Consider the following 401-nt stretch of genomic DNA (forward strand, 5'->3'; position numbering starts at 1 on the left):
GGGGGCAAGGAGAGAGACAGGTACCCATCAATCAAATTGTGAAAAAAGGCAAACCCAAGCCAACCAGAAAGCTCACAGAATTTAAGTGACCACATCCTAGAAGGCTAATTACAAAAGCAAAGCTCAGCTGTGTGTGTTAATCTTCACACAGGGTTAGCTTTGGTTTGTATTGGTTTTTTCTCTTTTTTTTGGATGGAAAACCCCTTCCATTATACATTCTAAGAAGGAGGGGAGAAAGTCCAACAGTAAAAAAGAAAAGGAAAAATGTCAGATAAAAAGCCATCCTACTTTTAACTTCTAATAGTATTACAGGGCTTCCTGCGCATTTCTCCCATCTTATAATAAAGAAAATAAAGGGCTGGAAAGGAAGCTTTGTCCTGCAGTGTTTGCTTGTTTTTTTT

General features: G+C 38.4%; 1 protein-coding gene across 1 annotated transcript in view; it reads right to left on the reverse strand.

Moving 5' to 3' along the window:
- Positions 1 to 401, reverse strand: part of LRRC16A (leucine rich repeat containing 16A) — a 116,494-nt gene that overhangs the window by 42,178 nt on the left and 73,915 nt on the right. The window lies entirely within an intron of this gene.

This window comes from Buceros rhinoceros, unplaced genomic scaffold, assembly GCF_000710305.1.
Source record: "Buceros rhinoceros silvestris isolate BGI_N320 unplaced genomic scaffold, ASM71030v1 scaffold4590, whole genome shotgun sequence".
Classification (NCBI taxonomy): domain Eukaryota; kingdom Metazoa; phylum Chordata; class Aves; order Bucerotiformes; family Bucerotidae; genus Buceros; species Buceros rhinoceros.